This window comes from Schistocerca cancellata, chromosome 9, assembly GCF_023864275.1.
Source record: "Schistocerca cancellata isolate TAMUIC-IGC-003103 chromosome 9, iqSchCanc2.1, whole genome shotgun sequence".
In the NCBI taxonomy this organism is placed as follows: Eukaryota; Metazoa; Arthropoda; class Insecta; order Orthoptera; family Acrididae; genus Schistocerca; species Schistocerca cancellata.
The window spans coordinates 58,646,261-58,671,233 of NC_064634.1; positions in this window are offsets into that span (position 1 = coordinate 58,646,261).

A 24,973-nucleotide genomic window follows, 5' to 3' on the forward strand; every position below is an offset into this window, starting at 1 on the left:
GACTTTACTTCACTTTGTTTATCGGAACAGAGTTCGACATATTCATTTGTTCACCTAAGTAGTCAGCGCTATGGCACGGGAGTGAGTTTATCTTTAGCTTCACAGTTACGTAATGCGCATGAGAGAAAACTGTACATTGCGAATTAGAGGAGCAAGCTTTTAGAGCCTAGAAATCAAAAGGAATGCAATACAAAGGTACCAAGAGAGAAAATCTTTAATGTATGGTCAAAAAATGTTAATTCGCCATGTTCCACCATCCCTGTTTCTTGCATATTTCAAATCAAATACGTGTAACTAAATACGATATAAAATGTGAAAATGTACGTAACAGAACTGATGGAAAACCTTATGTAGCCTCTGTTCCGTTTATAAGAGATGGGTATTAATTTGTTTCTACTGGGTGGTTACAATTAAAGTCCATCTACTCACAGAGGTCCAGTGTAAGAGGTAATTATATTGTGGCAGCAAAAATTGGTAGATATTCTAATGCGTTAATGCGGAACCGATTGACGCTGAAAAAAAAATTAGTTCAAATTTTGACTGCCAGGAAGTAACTTTTATCCAGCGTAAATCCATTCCGCATTAACGCATTATACTATCTATCAAGTTTCGCTACTATATTAACAGCCCACACTGGTCATCTGTAAATAGTTGCAATTTAAATACAATCACCTGACATACACTATGTAATCAGAAGTATACGGACACCTGGCTGAAAATGACTTAAAAGTTCGTGGCACCCTCCATCAGTAATGCTAGAATTCAATATGGTGTGGCCCACCCTTAGCCTTGATGACAGCTTCCACCCTCGCAGGCATACGAACAATCAGGTGCTGGAAGGTTTTTTGGGGAATGGCAGCCCATTCTTCACGGAGTGCTGCACTGAGCAGAGGTATTGATATTGGTCGGCGAGGCCTGACACGAAGTCTGCGTTCCAAAACATCCCAAAGGTGTTCTGTAGGATTCATGTCAGGACTCTGTGCAGGCCAGTCTATTACAGTGATGTTACTGTAGTGTAACCACTCCTCCACAGGCCGTGCATTATGAACAGGTGCTTGATCGTGTTAGTCCGCAACTCGTGGCCTCGCGGGCCCGTGTTCGATTCCCGGCGGGATCAGGGATTTTCATCTCCCTCTAGGTGATTGGGTGTTTGTGTTGTTACCATTTCATCATCATTCATGAAAGTGGCGGGGTTTGGTCTGAGCAGAGGTTGGGAATTTGTACGGGCGATGACAACCGCGCAGTTGAGCGCCCCACAAACCAAACATCATCGATCGTGTTGAAAGATGCAATCACCATCTCCGGATTGCTCATCAACAGTGGGAAGCAAGAAGACGCTTAAAACGTCAATGTAGGCCTGTGCTGTGATAGTGCCTCGCAAAATAAGAGGGTGCAAGCCCCGTCCATGAAAAACACGACCACACCATAACACCATCGCCTCCACATTTTACTGTTGGCACTACACACCCTGGCAGATGATCACCGGGGATTCGCCATACCCACACCCTGCCATCGGGTCGCATCCTTGCGCACCGTGATTCGTCACTCCACACAAAGTTTTTCCACTGTTCAATGTTTACCCTCCTTACACCAAGCGAGGCGTCGTTTGGCTTTTACCAGCGTGATGTGTGGCTTATGAGCAGGCACTCGACCATGAAATTCAAGTTTTCTCACCTTCCACCTAGCTGCCATAGTACTTGCAGTGGACCCTGAAGCAGTTTGAAATTCTTGTGTGATGGCCTGGATAGACGTCTGCCTATAAAACATTACGACCCTCTTCAACCGTTGGCGGTCTCTGTCAGTTAGCAGACGAGGTCGGCCTGTACACTTTTGTGCTGTACGTGTCCCTTCACTTTTCCACTTCACTGTCATATCGGCAACAGTGGACCTTGGGATATTTAGAAGTTTGGAAATCTCGCATACAGACGTATGACAGAAGTGACACCCCGTCACCTGACCACGTTCGTAGCCCATGAGTTCTACGGAGTGCCACATTCTGCTCTCACACGATGTCTAATGACTTACGAAGTCGCTGACGTGGATTACCTGCCAGTAGGTGGCAGCACAATGCACCTAATATGAAAAAAGTATGTTTTTCGGGGGTTTCCGGATACTTTTGGTCATGTAGTGCATGTTTCCAGCCTGAATCTCCACTACGATCACGATCTATTTATTTATGAAAACAATATCTCCTAGGTAACGTCTTTAGCAACATGTTGAGCAAGCAGCGGTTTAAAGTACACCAAGGTGAAGAGGAGAGCAGATGGCGTGTACTCAGTGATGGGCTGTCTGAAGGTTCTGTTTTTGCTTTGGTGTTATTCAATCCTACGCAGCAGACCTGCCGTACCTGACATGCCGAAAATTCCAGTATGCGGATGACCATGCAGTTTCAAATCGGCGTCAAAATGTTTCTCAATTAGAAAACACACAACATACGCCCTCGGTAAACATTGTGAATATTTTTAGACACGGCGACTTTGACCTTAAGTTTCTTTACGCATGTCATTTCCTCCTCTCCAATCGTCTACTATCAATAATGATCAGTCCACAGTTCGGTCCTCTTGGCCTAGCCAAATACAACAATAGGCCAAAATACCTCGGTGTAACATTCGACAGAACGCTGGCATACCATGAAGACCCTTCCAATACGCCTAAGAGGGGACAAACACGATTCAGCCTGGTGAGGAAATTGCCAGGTAGCAGCGTCCAAGAAAAAAAAGACGCACTCTAAAAAAATTATCCGAATGGAGGGAAATTTGTAGATGTGATGTACATGTACAGCCGGCCGGTGTGGCCGAGCGGTTCTAGGCGCTTCAGTCTGGAATCGCGCGACCACTACGGTCGCAGGATCGAATCCTGCCTCGGCCATGGATGTGTGTGACATCCTTAGGTTAGTTAGGTTTCAGCAGTTCTAAGTTCTAGGGGACTGATGACCTCAGATGTTAAGTCCCATAGTGTTCAGAGCCATTTGAACCATTTTTTTTGTACATGTGCAGATAAACAAATCAATACAAGTCAGAAAAATTACATACTTTATTCAAGGGAAAGGGCTTCACAAATTGAGCAAGCCGAAATGTTTTACTCGCACACCCACAACAAAAACCCGTGATTTCAACGTTTGGTGTCGTGGCTCTTACTTCCATCGCAGAATCGTCAACAGAAGGGGTTGAAGAGTTGGTAACAGGGGCTGTGACGGCGTTTCTGACCGTGTGACACGTCCGCGGTCACGTTGCAGAATTGTGGTTAAATACCGTGCTGAGCGCTGTCGTTTTCACATGTATCGACACCTTGCTGTTTTATGCGTCGCCGAGCCCGAGGGAGATGTCGCAGGGCACCAAGCTTTTACACGTTTCGAGAGGAATGTTGTAGGCACCTTTGAGTCAAATTTCAAACTTACGCGTGGCAATGGGCGACAGTTGCGGGGTTTCGAAAAAATTGATTTTTTAAATATTTTAATCATTATTGGCATAGTCAGGTCTACAACCGGATGCTAGGTACCAATGCTATTACATTTCCGTCCCGGTCACCTTCATCGAAAGGCCGCTAGGTACAAGCTTTGTTAGTAAGTTGCTAAAAAGCATTCAATCCCTCTTCACAAACGAACTCTAAAAATTCAGAAAAAATAGCTTTTGAAAATTGAGTCCTAACTCTTTCCAATGGATTGAACCTGTATGCTTAATGTAAACGTGAGTGGCAAGCCGCGAAATCGAGGAGCCATGAATTAGTTGAGAACCAAAGAAAAGGTCCAGGCTTTCATCACCCTAGGGTACAACTCACTGGAGAAGGCATGTGCAAACACACCATGCTCAATTGGGACTTTTGCACTAATAGTATGTGTGACTGGTGACGTACAATGGAAAAAGCACTCCGTCTTCAGGCTACGAGTGGACTACCTGGAGCATCCGACCGCCATGTCATCCTCAGAGGAGGATGCGGATAGGAGGGGCGTGGGGTCAGCACACCGCTCTCCCGGTCGTTATGAAGGTATTCTTGACCGAAGCCGCTACTGTTCGGTCGAGTAGCTCCTCAATTGGCATCACGAGGCTGAATGCACCCCGAAATATGGCAACAGCGCATGGCGGCTGGATGGTCACCCATCCAAGTGCCGGCAACGCCCAACAGCGCTTAACTTCGGTGATCTCACGGGAACCGGTGTATCCACTGCGGCAAGGCCGTTGCCCTGGTATACAATGAATCACATAGTAAATGAGTTTCCCTGATGGCATTAAGAGCCTGCCTGAAGCATCCGACGAGATACTCCACGGGATCGAATCATAGGACATTCGTGTGTAGACTGGGCTGTTATCGAGATAGAATATATCTGATGTTCGCTGTTGTTTTCTATATTATTCATTACATTGTCGGGTTTAGACGTGCACACACATATGCAACAGTTACTAAATGTTACAACATTAGTGTAGTTGTGTGGCATTTTAGTCTTGCACAATCACAAACACAATTAACAGATGCTCCTCTCTCATAGACTCTGTCCCTCGCACTACTTCACTTACAACACACCTTCGACAACTGCGGGTTCAAAGAGCTTGTGTTATGGGATAAAGACATCCCGAGCAAAGAGATCGAAAAGAACGAAGTAGATTGGGCTACAATAAAGCGTCAAAGAGGTGGGTGTGTGAGACAGATACAGTCTGCTAAGTAAGATCATGGTAGGGTTAATCAGTAGAAAAATATATTGGACAAGAAACTAAATGCATCATATACGAAAAAATGAAAAATACAATTTCTATTAATAATACATCCATTCACCCCCAGCTTTGATACGAGGGTTGGAACTTTAATAGTGGCAACTATTTACTTACAGCTCGTACAAAATATATAAGTGTTTCAAAGTTTTACTGACCTTCAAAGTAGTCACCAGCATTGTATATAACCTGTTGCCAGCCATGTGGAAGTCATATGATACCCTTATAAGCGCCAGTTGTGTTGATAGTTCGAGCGTCGCGGTCTATTGGCCGACGAATTTGTAGCAGTTCTGAAGCGAATGCCGTGAAGTATTTCCTTCAGTTTAGGAATCGAGTTGAACTCACGAGGGCTTAAGTCAGGGAAGTGCAGTAGGTGGTATAGCACTTAGCAGCCCCATCAGTCAAACAAATCAGTAACAGCTTGCAATGTGGGTGCTTGAGCACTGTTCTGCAAAATGATTGTCTGGTCCTGCAGAAAGAGTCATCACTTCTGTTCCTATGCTGTTCGTTTTTGGAAGACAACCTACGACTAGCTTAGAGACCAGCACTTTCTGCAGGACCTGACCATAATTTTGCATCATTTGACACGTACAGTGCGGGCTGTTACTGATTTGTTTGACTGATGGTGCTACTAAGTGCTATACCACCTACTGCACTCACCTGACCTAAACTCTTGTAAGTTCAACTCGACTCCTAAACTGAAGGAAACATTTCACGGCTTTCGCTTCAGAGCTGCTACAAACTCGTCGGCCAATAGACCGCGCCGCCGGCCGGAGTGCCCGAGCGGTTCTAGGCGCTACAGTCTGGAACCGAGCGACCGCTACGTCGCAGGTTCGAATCCTGCCTCGGGCATGGATGTGTGTGATGTCCTTACGTTAGGCAGGTTTAAGTAGTTCTAAGTTCTAGGGGACTGATGACCTCTGCAGTTGACTCTCATAGTGCTCAGAGCCATTTGAACCATTTTTAGACCGCGCCACTCGACTATCAACACAATTTGCACTGGTAAGAGTATCCTACGATTTCCACATGGCTGGCAACGGGTTTGTACAAAAGACTACTTTGAAGGTCAGTAAAACTTTGAAACACGTATCTATTTTGTACGAGCTGTAAGTAAATAGTTGCCACTATTAAAGTTCCAACCCTCGTATTTGCCTGGCATCTCCGAGGCATGCTTGGAACCAAGTTTTCCGCCTATTCACATGGAAGAAACCTCCAAATGCATCGAATCATCGAATTTGATTTTAACAGCTGTTTCAAAGTGAAGACCTTTTTGTCTTGCAACTTCTTTGCGACGTAAGACCGTACGTTTAGATTAGCGTCAGATGACTTAGTGCCAGTCCAGCACCTGCGTTCATACCTCGTTTTTCCAGTCACAGCGTTTCGGATCATTGTCTTCCTGCAGTATTGAATGTTCATTTTTGTTGATGAACCAGCGTTTAGTAGTCGACATCTTTGACAAATTTGTAACTTCTACTGTGCATTTCTCCCCATGAACCATGGACCTTGCCGTTGGTGGGGAGGCTTGCGTGCCTCAGCGATACAGATGGCCGTACCGTAGGTGCAACCACAACGGAGGGGTATCTGTTGAGAGGCCAGACAAACATGTGGTTCCTGAAGAGGGGCAGCAGCCTTTTCAGTAGTTGCAGGGGCAACAGTCTGGATGATTGACTGATCTGGCCTTGTAACATTAACCAAAACGGCCTTGCTGTGCTGGTACTGCGAACGGCTGAAAGCAAGGGGAAACTACAGCCGTAATTTTTCTCGAGGACATGCAGCTCTACTGTATGATTAAATGATGATGGCGTCCTCTTGGGTAAAATATTCTGGAGGTAAAATAGTCCCCCATTCGGATCTCCGGGCGGGGACTACTCAGGAGGACGTCGTTATCAGGAGAAAGAAAACTGGCGTTCTACGGATCGGAGCGTGGAATGTCAGATCCCTTAATCGGGCAGGTAGGTTAGAAAATTTAAAAAGGGAAATGGATAGGTTAAAGTTAGATATTGTGGGAATTAGTGAAGTTCGGTGGCAGGAGGAACAAGACTTTTGGTCAGGAGATTACGGGGTTATAAATACAAAATCAAATGGGGGTAATGCAGGAGTAGGTTTAATAATGAATAAAAAAATAGGAGTGCGGGTTAGCTACTACAAGCAGCATAGTGATCGCATTATTGTGGCCAAGATAGACACAAAGCCCATGCCTACTACAGTAGTACAAGTTTATATGCCAACTACCTCTGCAGATGATGAAGAAATAGATGAAATGTATGACGAGATAAAAGAAATTATTCAGGTAGTGAAGGGAGACGAAAATTTAATAGTCATGGGTGACTGGAATTCGTCAGTAGGAAAAGGGAGAGAAGGAAACGTAGTAGGTGAATATGGATTGGGGGGAAGGAATGAAAGAGGAAGCCGCCTTGTAGAATTTTGCACAGAGCATAACTTAATCATAGCCAACACTTGGTTAAAGAATCATAAAAGAAGGTTGTATACCTGGAAGAATCCTGGAGATACTAAAAGGTATGAGATAGATTATATAATGGTAAGACAGAGATTTAGGAACCAGGTTTTAAATTGTAAGACATTTCCTGGGGCAGATGTGGATTCTGACCACAATCTATTGGTTATGAACTGCAGATTGAAACTGAAGAAACTGCAAAAAGGTGGGAATTTAAGGAGATGGGACCTGGATAAACTGAAAGAACCAGAGGTTGTATAGAGTTTCAGGGAGAGCATAAGGGTACAACTGACAGGAATGGGGGAAAGAAATACAGTAGAAGAAGAATGGGTAGCTCTGAGGGATGAAGTAGTGAAGGCAGCAGAGGATCAAGTAGGTAAAAAGACGAGGGCTAATAGAAATCCTTGGGTAACAGAAGAAATATTGAATTTAATTCATGAAAGGAGAAAATATAAAAATGCAGTAAATGAAGCAGGCAAAAAGGAATACAAATGTCTCAAAAATGATATCGACAGGAAGTGCAAAATGGCTAAGCAGGGATGGCTAGAGGACAAATGTAAGGATGTAGAGGCTTGTCTCACTAGGGGTAAGATAGATACTGCCTACAGGAAAATAAAAGAGACCTTTGGAGAGAAGAGAACCACTTGTATGAATATCAAGAGCTCAGATGGCAACCCAGTTCTAAGCAAAGAAGGGAAGGCAGAAAGGTGGAAGGAGTATATAGAGGGTTTATACAATGGCGATGTACTTGAGGACAATATTATGCAAATGGAAGAGGATGTAGATGAAGACGAAATGGGAGATAAGATACTGCGTGAAGAGTTTGACAGAGCACGGAAAGACCTGAGTCGAAACAAGGCCCCGGGAGTAGACAACATTCCATTAGAACTACTGATGGCCTTGGGAGAGCCAGTCATGAGAAAACTCTACCATCTGGTGAGCAAGATGTATGAGACAGGCGAAATACCCACAGACGTCAAGAAGAATATAACAATTCCAATCCCAAAGAAAGCAGGTGTTGACAGATGTGAAAATTACCGAACTATCAGTTTAATAAGTCACAGCTGCAAAATACTAACGCGAATTCTTTACAGACGAATGGGAAAAACTGGTAGAAGTCGACCTCGGGGAAGATCAGTTTGGTTTCCGTAGAAATGTTGGAACACGTGAGGCAATACTGACCTTACGACTTATCTTAGAAGAAAGATTAAGAAAAGGCAAACCTACGTTTCTAGCATTTGTAGACTTAGAGAAAGCTTTTGACAATGTTAACTGGAATACTCTCTTTCAAATTCTGAAGGTGGCAGGGGTAAAATACAGGGAGCGAAAGGCTATTTACAGTTTGTACAGAAACCAGATTGCAATTATAAGAGTCGAGGGGCATGAAAGGGAAGCAGTGGTTGGGAAAGGAGTAAGACAGGGTTGTAGCCTCTCCCCGATGTTATTCAATCTGTATATTGAGCAAGCAGTAAAGGAAACAAAAGAAAAATTCGGAGTAGGTATTAAAATTCATGGAGAAGAAGTAAAAACTTTGAGGTTCGCCGATGACATTGTAATTCTGTCAGAGACAGCAAAGGACTTGGAAGAGCAGTTGAACGGAATGGACAGTGTCTTGAAAGGAGGATATAAGATGAACATCAACAAAAGCAAAACGAGGATAATGGAATGTAGTCAAATTAAGTCGGGAGATGCTGAGGGAATTAGATTAGGAAATGAGACACTTAAAGTAGTAAAGGAGTTAATAGAAGGGACCCTTGTCCTTCATCCGATGTCTATAAACCGTATTTGGGAATGTTTCTTAAAACTGTGTTTCCATAGTCTGCACGTGTTTATCGACAGCTTAAATGCACAGTTGTTGTTGTTGTTGTGGTCTTCAGTCCTGAGACTGGTTTGATGCAGCTCTCCACGCTACTCTATCCTGTGCAAGTTTCTTCATCTCCCAGTATCTTCTGTGAAAGAACTAAGGCGTTATCTTCTACCATCTGTGTGTAATGGCGACCACGTTCTCACTTAAGACTGTACATGCGCGCCACTAGCACAAAAATGTCATCATTAAATATGTTCTATCTCGGAAACAATTCGGAATATGGCATATGTACAGATAAATTCTTTTGTTTCAAATGGGGGTTCCTATCATATGCCTGAATATTGATCATTCCTCCTGGAATACACTCTACAGATTGAAAAAAAAAAAACTGGCTCTCACAACAAATTTCAGTCGTTGTACAGTTGGTATCTGGCTCTTTTGACCAGTGCGTTTGCCGACCACTTGTCTAGATGGTAGTATTCTACGGTCGAGACGGCGTAAGACGCTGCCTGACAGCTACAAGCTGTAACACCACTGAGGCGCTGCCACGGAGACGTTTAAAAAATCGCGTTACATTATTGGTTTTCGCCGATGCTGCCGCGTCCAGCCCACAGTAGCTGTCAGGCATCAACGCAGGCCAACTGACTAAAAGTTCGATTCCTGGCTGTGACAATTTCTTCTCTCGGGAAGTGGGTGTTGGTTATGTCCCTATCATTTCATCTTTCCTTCATCGACGTGCAAAACGTCGAAGAGGTGTCAAATAAGATGACTTGCACCAGTTGGCGGAACAATTCCAGATAAGGACTCCCGGCCAATAGTGCCGTCCGATCATTTTCTTTCATTTTATGATTAGTGAAGAGTTACATAAGGGAGAACATTTTATGCATCTCAACGGCATTAGTTTACGGACAGTTATCGGTTACCACCACAGTTCAAACAAAGGTTGTTAAAGTTTCCAGGTAGAAACTAAAGAACTTATGGAAAAGTATTCACATTAAAAAACTCACCACAGACGTGGGTAGGCAGTGGTGTGAGGTAGTGTGAGCACTATAGTTATTAGGAAGATGGGTTCTAAAATACACTCGGCAGACAACACTCACTGAAAAGAATGCCAAGCCATGGAGTCAGTCGCACATCATTTTCCTTGCTAGGGAGAGCACCCAGTCTACATTTTGACGAGGAAGCGGCTAGTATTAGTGTATTAACAGAACTGCTGTGTCTCGGTGCAAGAAATGAGGATAACGGACTGGGGATTACTTCCAGCGACGAAAAACAAGTCATGCATATGCAGACTGAAACGATGTAGGAGTCTCTTCTTTATTAGACAGATGCGCTGACCACTACGCCACCCTGGCACAGTGGCTTTGTACAACATCACAGACTACCCTAGCACGCCTCCCTCCTCACTAAAAATTCCCATTCACGCCTCAGCCCACTTGGTGTTCCTTCAGAGACCTTTTCAAGTCTCAAACATCTCTGATTATATATATATACTCCTGGAAATGGAAAAAAGAACACATTGACACCGGTGTGTCAGACCCACCATACTTGCTCCGGACACTGCGAGAGGGCTGTATAAGCAATGATCACACGCACGGCACAGCGGACACACCAGGAACCGCGGTGTTGGCCGTCGAATGGCGCTAGCTGCGCAGCATTTGTGCACCGCCGCCGTCAGTGTCAGCCAGTTTGCCGTGGCATACGGAGCTCCATCGCTGTCTTTAACACTGGTAGCATGCCGCGACAGCGTGGAGTGAACCGTATGTGCAGTTGACGGACTTTGAGCGAGGGCGTATAGTGGGCATGCGGGAGGCTGGGTGGACGTACCGCCGAATTGCTCAACACGTGGGGCGTGAGGTCTCCACAGTACATCGATGTTGTCGCCAGTGTTCGGCGGAAGGTGCACGTGCCCGTCGACCTGGGACCGGACCACAGCGACGCACGGATGCACGCCAAGACCGTAGGATCCTACGCAGTGCCGTAGGGGACCGCACCGCCACTTCCCAGCAAATTAGGGACACTGTTGCTCCTGGGGTATCGGCGAGGACCATTCGCAACCGTCTCCATGAAGCTGGGCTACGGTCCCGCACACCGTTAGGCCGTCTTCCGCTCACGCCCCAACATCGTGCAGCCCGCCTCCAGTGGTGTCGCGACAGGCGTGAATGGAGGGACGAATGGAGACGTGTCGTCTTCAGCGATGAGAGTCGCTTCTGCCTTGGTGCCAATGATGGTCGTATGCGTGTTTGGCGCCGTGCAGGTGAGCGCCACAATCAGGACTGCATACGACCGAGGCACACAGGGCCAACACCCGGCATCATGATGTGGGGAGCGATCTCCTACACTGGCCGTACGCCACTGATGATCGTCGAGGGGACACTGAATAGTGCACGGTACATCCAAACCGTCATCTACCATTCCTAGACCGGCAAGGGAACTTGCTGTTCCAACAGGACAATGCACGTCCGCATGTATCCCGTGCCACCCAACGTGCTCTAGAAGGTGTAAGTCAACTACCCTGGCCAGCAAGATCTCCGAATCTGTCCCCCATTGAGCATGTTTGGGACTGGATGAAGCGTCGTCTCACGCGGTCTGCACGTCCAGCACGAACGCTGGTCCAACTGAGGCTCCAGGTGGAAATGGCATGGCAAGCCGTTCCACAGGACTACATCCAGCATCTGTACGATCGTCTCCATGGGAGAATAGCAGCCTGCATTGCTGCGAAAGGTGGATGTACACTGTACTAGTGCCGACATTGTGCATGCTCTGTTGCCTGTGTCTATGTGCCTGTGGTTCTGTCAGTGTGATCATGTGATGTATCTGACCCCAGGAATGTGTCAATAAAGTTTCCCCTTCCTGGGACAATGAATTCACGGTGTTCTTATTTCAATTTCCAGGAGTGTATATATAGGGTGGTCAGAAAATGTCTGAAACGCTTGTCGTGATGTTGTAGGGCAGATTGTACTGAGACATAAATGTTAAGAAAAAAGTGCGGTACGTTGCGCCGTTTCCGAGTTATTAATCACTGAAAGTAGCCAATCGGGGCGTCGCGCGCTCACATTCAAGCGGCATGCCAGGGGCGGTGTTGCCCAACGAGTTTTTTGACTCGTTAGCTGAAACTTGAATTTACGCGCGCAACGATCTGATTGGCTAACTTCAATGATAAATAACTCGGAAACGGCGCAACGTATCGAGTTTTTTCTTAACATTTATGGTTCAGTGCAACTTTACCTATAACATCAGTACAAGCGTTGTAAGTAGGCTGTTTAGGTTTTTATGTTGGTAACGCCATGTAGCGCTCTATATGAAAATCGCTGACTGTGCTGTGTGCAGTCTGTGGCTGGTTTGCATTGTTGGAATAGTCGCCATTGTAGTGTTGGGCAGTTGGATGTTAACAGCGCATAGTGCTACGCAGTTGGAGGTGAGCCGCCAGCAGTGGTGGATGTGGGGAGAGAGATGGCGGAATTTTGAGAGCGGACGATCTGGACTTGTGTCCATCAGAGACAGTAAATTTGTAAGCCTGGATGTCGTGAACTAATATATATATATATATGATGACTTTTGAATACTATTAAGGTAAATACATTGTTTATTCTTTATCAAAATCTTTCATTTGCTGACTATGCCTATCAGTAGTTATTGCCTTCAGTAGTTAGAATCTTTTATTTAGCTGGCAGTATTCGCGCTCGCTGTATTGCAGTAGTTCTAATAACGAAGATTTTTGTGAGGTAAGTGATTCATGAAAGGTATAGGTTATTGTTAGTCAGCGCCATTCTTTTGTAGGGATTATTGAAAGTCAGATTGCGTTGCACGAAAAATATTGTTTCAATTTAGTGATGATCAGAATAAGTAAAGTGAGAAATGTCTGAGTAGTTTCAGTTCTGCTCAGCTGTCTGAAAATCAAATAACGTAAGAGGCTTATCAGCACAGTCATTCATAAATTTTTCTAAGGGGACGTTTCAGCGTATCAGACATTTTCTGACCACCCTGTATATATATATATGTCAGGAGCTGAAATGTTTGTGGGACGCAAGTTGCATGGGACAACGGGGACCATAATATGAATTTTTTTTTTGGTAGGTAGGGTCGCTTCAGAGATAAGGGCAACTTCGTTTTTTTTAAATGGGATGCTATAGCAGACTGAAGTGATGAATGAAAATTTGTATCAAACCCAGGATTTGAACCGTAGTCTCCTACTTATAAGGCAGATGAGGTAACCACTACTCCACCATGGTTCGAATCCCGGCCTTGGTAGAAACTTTTTTTCTTCGCTGCAGTCTGCATATATGTTTGAGACTTCAGAAGACCTGTGGAACCATATGCTACGAGTATACAGTTCAATTTGATTAACACATTAACACACACCTGTGCCTGGGTTTCAGGTAGGATTCCACGTTTCGTTCGATGACGTGCTATTACAATACAGTTGGAGAGACTCTGCAGTGCTGTTCGGGTTTAGCGGGAACACCAAGTTGGCTGAGGTGTGAACGGGAACTCGGTTTGAGGAGGAAGGCGTGCTAGGATAGTCCGTGCAGTTGTGCAAAGCCAGTGTGGCAGGGTGGTGTAGTGGTTAGAACATCTGCCTAGCACCCTCTCCTGCCGTAGTAGTTGGTAATGTTCTGTCTAATTCACTTTTCTTGCTGACTCACCCTGTAGTGGGTGTCATACTGCGTTGTACACAATGGTTCCGTATTCGAATCAGGAGCTTGCAGACGTAGTGTTTACTTACGGAAAGGCAAATGGCAGCGGACGGCGGGCAGCGAGGTTGTGCAGTATTGCCGGCCGGAGTGGCAGAGCGGTTCTAGGCGCTATGCGGTCGCAGGTTCGAATCCTGCCTCGGGCATGGGTGTCTGTGATGTCCTTGGGTCAGTCAGGTTTAAGTAGTTTTAAGTTCTACGGGACTGATGACCACAGCAGTTAAGTCCCATAGTGCTCAGAGCCATTTGAACCATTTTTTTTGTGCAGTATCAGTAGACCTATCCCCGCCGACAACCAAAGCATTCAATGTTTGCAAGAGTGTTTTGCCTTTTGCCTGGGGTAGGGTCGTTTCGGGATGTAGGAAATCTTGAAGGACGTACCCGACGTGTTCGGACTCCATAGTTGGAGGAAAACGTGATTAACACTGTGGAAGGTGACCACCGTGTCAGTACCAGGCAGTTGGTCCGCCACTAGAGGATAAGTCAGACGATCGTGCGAATCACTGTCCATGACAATTGTTGCTACCCTTATTAGTGTGTGCACGGCTTACTAGTGACGGACTTTCCACATCGGGAGCAATTTTGTCACTGGTTTCTTCACCAGGCAATCATGGGTCAAATGGCTCTGCGCACTATGGGACTTAACAGCTAAGGTCATCAGTCCCCTAGAACTTAGAACTACTTAAACCTAACTAACCTAAGGACAGCACACAACACCCAGCCATCACGAGGCAGAGAAAATCCATGACCCCGCCGGGAATCGAACCCGGGAACCGGGCGTGGGAAGCGAGAACGCTACCGCACGACCACGAGATGCGGGCAGGCAATCATGTTTCTGGGATTTGTGTCATCCATCCTATTCACAGACGAGGCCACCTTCACGCGGAGTGGCATATTCAATTTTCATGTCATAAGTGTGTGTGTGTGTGTGTGTGTGTGTGTGTGTGTGTGTGTGTGTGTGTGTGTGTGTCTATAAAAGCGAAATCTGAGGTGAAAATCTGCTTCCTCAAGGCGAGCCAATTTCTTTTCTGAAGGAGGCCACAGTCTGCGTCACACTGTGCGTCATTCGACCAGTTCGCGGCAGCAAGGTCCTCCTATCACTCCGGCGTATCGTCTTTGTAAGTACATTTTATTTCCCGTCTCAATCATTTTTCCGACGCGGGTAGTCGTCGTAAATTAACCTTATGAGACAAACATACAATGTCTGCAATTCTGTTCAGGGTCATCTCGTTAGAGGTGTCTTAAGTTCCGCTTAAGCAATACATGAGGTTCACATTGAACAGGGACTTTTACCAGAAGCTTTTTGTTTCCGTTGTTAGTGTAACTCAGTAAGCGCTCTTTCATTTTCGGATTAAGGACAGTAACGCTAGGCCCACGAATATTACCTGGGATAAATATTATTATTAGTTACACCATTTTCAGAAAAAAACGCACTTCGTTTGTGGAGACGGCGATTGACGTATTGTAAGTTTTTTTCCACCGCTACTGAAAACAAATATACCAAAAGGATTTCTGTTTTCTCTCTCTCTCTTACTAAAATGTCTCACTTTCTTTCTAAATAGATTTTACTGTTTTACCGACCTGTATTTACTTTTGTATTTGATGAATAACTGACTCAAATATTATTGTAATGACGATCACATTTTATTCTCTTTTAACGTCTCAAGATTGTTTTAAAGAGGACGCTTGCATGTAGTACAAAGAACAGAGAAGGGAATGTGCACTTGGCTGCATGGAGATAATTCCTTGACTTCTGATTTTATATTTAGTTGACAAGGCGTGAACCCTTCTGCATTAAATGTTGCCCATAAGTATGGACCATACATACGCATTGTAATAGCACTTTACTGCGCTTGCAAGTAGCTCTAGTGAAAATAATTACACTTGTTTCAGATCTTAATTTAAGCTTTTCTGTTGCCTATTGTAGCCTCTGAAGATGTCCTTTGAAGACTGAAACCGGTCATGATTGTATCATTAAAAGGTTACTGAGTCAAAAATATTGTCTTAGTTAAACAGTCTTTATCAAGCCATTAATATTTGGCGATTCATGTAGCTGTAATATGCAACCTGTCACAATTTAAAATTCTGTTACGATTTTTTTTATCCTTTGACTAATTTTCAAGCCACTGTAGGTTCGTCATCACATGCAGGTCTTACAGGACTTTTACTTTGACCATTTGCAACTGGACCCTAGCGTCACGGTGCTGCCGGAAATGACGGATTTTTAGTTAACGAAATATTAAAGAAATGAGAAGTTCCCTATGTTTCAGGGTACTTACATTACACTATCTCGTAGCATTCATGGCACATCCATTCTAATAACGTACATTTTGCAAGATTACTCGCATACGCACGCGCAAACAGAGTATTTAGGTGCTCAAATTTTCACAGTAAACAAACACTTAACGTAAGTACAAATAGTATGAAGAGCTAGGTATCACACTGCTGACAGGGGTACAGATGAATCTCCTTGAACAGTTAGACATTTACACTCACAAGATCAAACAACCTCATAAAATCGTTAATAAACAAATTTAAACAACACACAACTTTTTCTTCCATAATTTTCAACAAATCATGACAAAAATGTTCAAAAACACAATACTAAGAAAAAGACGAATTACTCCTCCTGCTTAACTTACACACAACCAGTAATTTAACTTACATACCTATAGCTTTCCATGTTGATTTGTGTCTGCGACATATGTTTGTACATCTTCCATTCTTATTGGTGTAGCAACTATTTCACTCTACTAGTTTATATAAGACTATTTTATTTTTATTATTTAATATTTTAATCATTTGACAAACACAAGCTCAATTTATGTATACACCTACAGCTATCCATACACATCAATGTCTGCCACATATGCTAGTAACCAATCAACTCTTTAATCATGTCGTAGATATCTCATTCTATATGTTTATCTGCACATGTTTGGTCCCATATTATATGTATATTTTCAACATATGGAAACAATTACACCACGGAACTTTCATTTGCATCGAATACCCATGCTTGTAAACAATTTATTCTGTATGAAACTTCCTGGCAGATTAAAACTTTACAGATGCTTTCCTGCACGCCACGCAGGAGAGCTTCTGTAAAGTTTGGAAGGTAGGAGACCAGGTACTGGCAGAAGTAAAGCTGTGAGGACGGGGCGTGAGTCGTGCTTGGGTAGCTCAGATGGTAGAGCAGTTGCCCGCGAAAGGCAGAGGTCCCGAGTTCGAATCTCGGTCCGGCACACAGTTTTAATCTGCCAGGAAGTTTCATATCAGCGCACATTCCGCTGCAGAGTGAAAATCTCATTCTGGAACTTATTCTGTAATTTCATGCATCTTATATTAGAGAGCGCAGTGTGTTAAAGTGTGATATCTAGCATCTTCTTGCTCTTTGCACTTCGATGCAGTGTTTGTTTAAAGTAAAAACCAAGTGCGCCTAAATACTGTGTGTGTGTGTGTGTGTGTGTGTGTGTGTGTGCAAGCTGGCAGAATGCACTCTATCGAAATGAAATTGTCATGTATACGTCGAGGAAGTGCGATGTATATATCGTAAAGCGTAATGGTCTTTTCGTTTCGTAAACATTTCGTTAGTTGAATTCCCGTTATTTTCACCAGCACCACGGTCCTAGCGCCTGGCTTTCCTTGGTCCAAGATATGTCCTTGTAATACCTCCAACTGATGACAAGCCTACAATGGCTTGAAAATTAGTTAATAGTACAATAACGCGAATGAAAATTTTTAAAAACATACATCAGGTTTCATATTACAGCTGTATAAAGCGACAGTTTCAATCACAGTTTCAGTTCAGACATCGACAATGGATCTAATAAATTTACCGTTACTGATAAGATTAGATTAGATTAGGAGATCCTCGTGGATGTGGAACATGTCAATCTTTTTTTTTATGCTGAAATAACAATACTAATAGTATGAATATACACAACACATCATTTGTTTCTATCAAAAAATTCGTCAATGGAGTAGGAGTTGACCACTAGTAAGTCTTTCAGGCTCCTTTTAAATTGATCTTTATTTGTAACTAAATTTTTTATGTTTGCTAGCAAATTATTGAAGATGAGTGTTCCTGAGTAGTGGACCCCTTTTTGAACTAAAGTAAGTGCTTTTAAGTCTTTGTGCAGATCATTTTTGTTCCTGGTATTTACACAGAGGTGACGAAAGTCATAGGGTACCTCTAAATATCATGACGGACCACCTTTTGCCCGGCATTGTGCAACAACTCGACGTGGCAAGGATTCAAAAAGTTGTGGGAAGTCCCCTGAAGAAATAGTGGCCATGCTGCCTCCACAGCCGTCCGTAATTGCAAAACTGTTGCCGGTGCAGGATTCTGTATACGAACCGACCTCTCGATTATGTCCCATAATTGTTCGATGGGAGTCATGTCGAGCTTTCTCGGTGGCCAGATCATTTGTTCGAACTGTTCAGAACGTTCTTCAAACCAATCGCAAATTGTGGCCCGATGACATGGCGCATTGTTATCCATGAAAATATCATCGTTGGTTGGGAAAATAAGATCTATGAACGGCTAAAAATGATGTCCAACTAGCCGAAATAAACATTTCCAGGCATTTATCGGTTTAATTGGAGCAGAGAACCCAGTCCATTCCATGTAAGCACTGCCCACACCATTATGGAGCTACCATCAGCTTGCACACTGCGTTATGGACGGCTTGGGGCCATGGCTTCGCGGGGTCTGCGCCACACTCGAACTGAAAGCGGGACTTATCTGACCAGGCCGCGGTTTTCCAGTCGTCCTGGGTCCAATCGATATGGCCACTAGCGCGGGAGAGGCGCTGCATGCAGTGTCGTGCTGTTTGCAAAGGCACTCGCGTCGGTCATGTGCTGGCGTAGCCCATTAACACCAGATTTCACCGCACTGTCCTCATGTATACATTCGTCGGAGTCACACACTGATTTCTGCGGTTATTTCACGTAGTGTTGCTTGTCTGTTAGCACTGACAACTCTACGCAAACGCCGTTGCTCTCGATCGTTAAGTGAAGGCCGTCGACCAAGGCTTTGTTCTTCAAGAGAGATAGCGCCTGAAATTTGGTATTCTCGCCACGCTCTTGACACTTTGAATCTCAGAATACTGAATTCCCTAACGATTTACGAAACGGAACGTCCCATGCGTCTAGCTCCAAATGCCATATCGCGTTCAAAATCGGCTAATTCCCGTCGTGCGACCATAATAACTTCGGAAATCTTTTCAGATGACTCACCCGAGTACAAATGACAGCTCCGAGAATTCACCGCCGTTTCTTGCTTCGCGTACGCGTTACTACCGCCATCTGCATATGTGCATACCTGTCTCATGACTTTTGTCATCTCAGTGTATGAGACATCATTAATAACCAGCGGTATTACCGATCAAATATTCAAGCATAGTAATTGTCGATGATACGGAGCGGTGATGTATAGTAATGTTGGAATGTTGACTATATCTCGCAAATGCAACCAAATTTACGCGTGACTGATTTACTAAAGTTCCACAGATGTCTGATAAGAGCTCGCGATTCCCTTAAAGTAAACTTCTGAAGATGAAGATGTTTACCGTTTATCGCAGAGAAGTAAATACGTGTGATGAACTCTTAGAGTGGTCCTTGGCGATATAGAAATGAGGAGGCTTACTCTATATACGGTAAAGCCCCACTATTTGGAAAAATGCCTATACGTTAACTAACGTGTCACCGGTGGAATGCGTTGGAATGTGTTGTAAGGACAATCACGTATGTTTCTGTATAGCCCTGCAAACACGTAGGAGAGAGTACTCTACCTAGATGATACTGTACCTAGGAACACATGATATTCTTTGGTCGGTAGTTCAGACTGACTGATTCTGAATCACATGAAAACTATGTGCATTAGAAACCCACGCAAGAAGTGTCCGCCATTTTGTGTTCTACAGCTTAGTAGTTGCTAGGTGGAAGGTTGTGTTGCGCAGTGTTTATAAATATTTAGACTTCAACATATTTAAATCCTGTGCAATATACTAAAACTATTTGGAATAGACTGTTAATTCTTCAGTTATGGCACCCTTTGGCAAATAAAGCACTATATATTTCTAAGACTAGTTATATAGCGGGTGGACGGTTAGTCCATATTTCGTCGGCCTTGTACCATCTTGTTCCTTGAAACAGAAGAAGATCTTTTACCACTGAACATGTGATATTACGAATTAACTGAGTTTTGTTAACGTCTTAATTTTACCTGTCTTCAGAATTTATGTTAGGTTCCAGTAGCTTCAATTTCAAAATGTATTTTTGAAATAGTTTCGCTTAATTCTGTTTCAGCTAATAATTACTAGTGTGGAGTACAGTAACAATGTACGTACCATGCCTAAACGTAGTCCTGCCAATATTTTCTCGATTAAAATGCTTCTAAACTTAAATGGAATATTTTTTCCTACGTATATGAAATATTTCAGGTATATGAAATACTTCAGCTGGTCGATGAAAGAAAGAAGTACAAAACTTCTCAGGGAAATTCAGGAATACAGAAATACAAGTTCCTTAGGAACGAAATAATTAGCAGGTGCAGGGAAGCTGAGGCAAAATAGCTGCATGAAAAACGTGAAAAAATTGAAAAAGCAATAATTCCCGGAAATACGGTTTCAGCCTGTAGGAAAGTCAAAACGACCTTTGCTGAAATTAAAAGAAAGGGCGGTTACATTAAGAGTACATTGGTAATTCCACTGTTACCCGCAGAGAAGAGAGCGCGTACTTGGAAAGAGTACATTAATGGCTTCTGCGATGGAGAAGACTGATTACATGGTAGAAGAAGGATCACGAAGTTGACAGGGAAGAGATAAGACATCCAGTATTAGATTGAGAATTTAAAAGACCTTTGGAAGCCTTAAAACCAAATTACGCAGAAGGGACAGATAACATTCCGTCAAACTTTCTAAAATCACTAGGGCAAGTGGCAACAAAAGTACTATTTACATTGGTGTGTACAATGTATGAGACTGGCGATATAGCATCAGACTTTCGAAAAAACATTATTCACACAACTCAGAAGATAGTAAGAGGCAACAAGTGCGGGATCTATCACACGATCAGCTTAACAGCTCATGCATCCAAGTTGCTGGCAAGAATAATATACTGAAGAATGGAAAAGAAAATAGAGGGTGTGTTAGACGACGATCAGTTTGGCTTTAGGAAAGGTAAAGGCACTAGAGAGGCAGTTCTGATGTTGCGGTTGGTATTGAAAGCAAGAATGAAGAAAAATTAATATACGTTCATGGGATTTGTTGACCTAGGAACAAGCGTTAGACAATGCAAAATGGTGCAAGATGTTTGAAATTCTGAGAAAAATCATGGATAAGCTACAGGAAAACGTTTGTAATATACAATACGTGCAAGATACAAGAGGGAACGGTAAGACTGAAAGACGAAAAACGAAGGGCTCGGATTAAATTTGGTGTAAGACAGGGAGGTACTCTTTCGCGGTTACTGTTCGATCTATACATCGAAGAAGCAATGAAGGAAATAAAAGGAAAGTTCAAGACCTGGATTAAAATTCAGAGTGAAAGGATATCAGTGATATGATTCGCTGATGTTAGTGAAAGTGAAGAAGGACTGCACGATGTGTTGAGCGGAATGAACAGTTTAATGAGTACAGAATTCAGATTGAGAGGAAATACATTACATGGTACGACGTATTGTGTCACTACTACAGTGCTGTTTGCCTTAGAATCACAGTCCTCATTTGGATATTGTACGAATATGAGTCCGTATAGTCGCTGCAGTATGCATGGCATTTTACGTAACTTTTGTTTTATACTTGACATGCCGATATACCATAGTTTTCATGTTCTTGAAATTCTACGAGCTTGTGGGTCCTGAATAGGACCGCACATGTCCTTCTTCATTCTTTGACCGAGAGGTCTTTTCAGACAGTTCGGTCTCATCTTATCGTTGTTGCTTTCTTAGCACCACCCAGGGGTCACGTGTAGGGTATTTAAAGGTTATACCTACGGACGTGAAGCAACGCAGACCCCCACGTCCGTAGGTATAACCTTTAAATACCCTACACGTGACCCCTGGGTGGTGCACAAATGGGGATGGGTTGGCTCTGCAAATTGTGACTGTGGTGCCCCCTCACAGACGATTCATCACATTGTTGCTGACTGCCCTCATCGTACTTTCAGAGGAACTTTAATGGACATTCACCGTACATCGGACGAAGCAGTCAAGTGGATTGAAGAACTAGACATAGAGCTGTAAAATTGTACGAACTTGTGATTGTACATTTTAGTCCTGAAAATATTGTATATAAATGTAAATCAATGTACACATCATACGATAAATAAAATAAATAAATGTTCTTGAAATGTCTTTTTACGATCTGGTACGGTATGATATGGAGATGGTTAAGATTCATTGAAATGCATTGCAGAAGATCACATGGAATTACACAGGGTGTAAATTTAAAGTTGACGAACCAGAATAACTCGAAAAATAAGCTTTACAGGAAAAAATGTGTAGAATACAAAGCTGATTATTTTCGAGTGGGACATCTGCTGGTGCTGAAATTAGCCCTCCAACCCAGCCCCATTAGGGGTGGATCGGGAGCCAACTTCAAATTTTCAAATGGGAAACCCCATTTTTTTTATTTTATTACTAACATAAATCGCCCCTATAGATGAAGAACGTAAGGAATATACATGGAAAGTGAATCTAAATGGAATAAGAAAATAGATTAAATTTCTATCACATGGCTACAGGCGAATGCCTGATAGGTGCTTCAAGGTGGAGCGCTGTACCTATCACAAAAATTATCGAGGTAATATTTTGTTGAATTTTATCGAGCAAAAACCTCGGAAAAACACCGTATCCTTCGAGAAAGAATACCACAGTGCTTTACTGGGCATGGCCTATGGGGGTGGTATGCCTTTGTCGTCCTGTGACCTTTGAGCTGACTTACCAAGCCAGCTACAGAGAGACCGGACACCTACAGTTCAACGTGGACTGCGAACCATTTTTCATATTAACAGAACCTGCATAAAGTCTCCTGAAATACAGAAAATTTTTAATTTTAAACAGTGAAATGCGATACCTACAAAACATTCAAATGACGTATTGCTGTGCGCAGTTTAGAGTGAGCATTGCGCAAATTAACTATGTAGATGGCACAGTGGCTTAAGTACTGGTCTCGACTTGGGAAAGAACTGGTTCAATTCCTCAATTTGCCGTAAGGGCTTTCCGTGATTTTCCTGAATCATTTAAGGTGAGTAAAGTGATAGTTTCTTTCAAAAGGCGCCCTAGACTACCTAGTTTAGTTTATTCTAATTCTATGAGGGACATCCAATAAGTAATGCAACTGTTTTTTCTCTGCCTCTTTCGGTTGAAAAAATGTTGAATTTGTTGTGGGACATCGTTGAGTAGTATCGCTTCAGCCCCTACAGTTTCATGAAATTCCGTTGGGCGAGGCGTTTGTCATAATCGCAACAAGGTGGCGCAAACCCGTCCGATCTCCCGAGTGCCGGAAGATCACATGCAGGTGTGATTCCTACAATGCTGGAACGTGCGGACACTCTCATTCTAGGTGGTCGACGGATCACAGTGAAACACCTCGCTGCTCAACTGGACGTCACTATTGATACTACTGACACACTCGTCCACCAGCTGGGATACTCATTTCCAGCTGGGTTCCTCGCCACCTAACAGAAGAACATAAAGAGCAACGAAACACCATCTGTGCGGAATTACTTGCACGTTACAAGACTGATCGTGACAATGTTTTTACTTCGAACCGGAAACAAAACGGAAATCCATGCAGTGGCGCCAGTCCACCTCCTCTTCGGATAAAAAGCTCAAAGCCACACTGGTAGGCCGGTTAAAATCGTGTACTGTGAAGATGTTATTCTGTTTGAGGTCCTCTGTCACGGTGCCACGATTAACTGTGAAGTGTATTGTGCTACCCTCAGGAAACTGAAGAAACGACTTCAGCGTGTTCGTCGCCACAAAAATGCAGACAAACTTCACTTTCTCCATGACAACGAAAGTCTCACGGACGTCTGAGCACTAGAGAAGATATCCCAGGACTTCATTGAAGCCGGCCGGGGTGGCCGAGCGGTTCTAGGCGCTAAGTCTGGAACCGCGCGACCGCTACGATCGCAGGTTCGACTCCTGCCTCGGGCATGGATGTCTGTGTTGTCCTTCGGTTAGTTAGGTTTAAGTAGTTCTAAGTTCTACGGGACTGATGACCTTAGAAGTTATGTCTCATAGTGCTCAGAGCCATTTGAACCATTTGAACTTCATTGAACCGTTCTTCCTCATCCACCCTACAGCCCGGACCTCTCACCTTCCGACTTCCATCTCTTTGGCCCAATGAGGGATGCAGTCCTCAAGAAGCAGTACGTGAATTCTGGGCGATTATTGATGCAGCAAGACATTGGTTCCGACGTCGACCAGTAGAGTGGTACCATATATATGCAGGCACTCCCGGTAAGGTGGCGTAAGGCCATCGCATTGAACTGTATGTTAAAAAAAGGGTTTTGTATTTAAAGAGTGGGGAATAATGTGTTTTATTGGAATCCTGAATAAAACCAAGTTACTTTCATAAAAAAAAAAGTGCTACATTATTTACTAAACACCCCTCGTAGATTTAGGTGTGTTTTTGCAAACCTAGTCATCGACAGTAGGTATATTAGTCTTAACACTCCCTGCATTCCTAATTGTGAAAACAACACGTTGGCTGAGGTTTTTACATCTATTACTGAACCCCGGTGAGTCCTTTCAGTCTTACGTTCCATAACAGTAACTTGTCTAGCACACAGCCTTGGCAGAATTTCTGAAAGAGATGTGCACATTATCCTCCACAGCGCTGACTGTCTACCGCTAGCTACTCGTATGGTATCTAATCATTTTGGTATCGCAGATGTTGAGCAGAAATATCTACATACTTTTTTTCTTAATTTTACTTTCGACAGCAGCCACCAGTGAGGACATATTACCCTTTTGGTTGTCGGTTTGTATACATTCACCAGTTCGAGATGTTCTGGCATTTTTGTTTCCACGAGAGATTCAACAAATATTCATGACGGTGGGCTGTCTCAGATATTACCAGAAATGTTTGATGAAGAGGAGGCTGAAGTTTAAGACATTACCCAGGAAGAATCAGTACGCAAGGAAGTGAGATACGGAAGTCCTAACGAACGACGAGATACGGTTGAAGTTCTCTAAGGCTATAGATACAGCAATAAGGAATAGCTTAGTAGGCAGTAAAGTTGAAGAGGAATGGACATCTGTAAAAAGGACCATCACGGAAGGTGGGAAGGAAAACATAGGT